Genomic DNA, 295 nt, shown 5'->3' on the forward strand with positions numbered 1-295 from the left:
TTCTCTTTGCTACACTGAGTTGCATGAGGTTTATGCCCGCTCACCAAAGTTCCGCGAAATGCAGTGCCCATTGATTACAAATGTGACAAATTTATGAACCCTTCTAGATCTGAGTTCATGAAGACATAACCAAGGAGCAAGTGTAGAATGACTCCACACCCACAAACCCAGTTCCTGGAACCCTTTGGGGCTTATAGCCCCACTTGAATCCATGCCGATTCACCTAAGCCTAGGGAGACCCCCCCCAACTTTCCGCCTCTCCCCACCCACCTCAAACACAGGCACGGGTGGGGTA

The sequence above is a fragment of the Budorcas taxicolor genome, chromosome 2 (genome assembly GCF_023091745.1).
Source record: "Budorcas taxicolor isolate Tak-1 chromosome 2, Takin1.1, whole genome shotgun sequence".
NCBI classification, from domain to species: Eukaryota; Metazoa; Chordata; class Mammalia; order Artiodactyla; family Bovidae; genus Budorcas; species Budorcas taxicolor.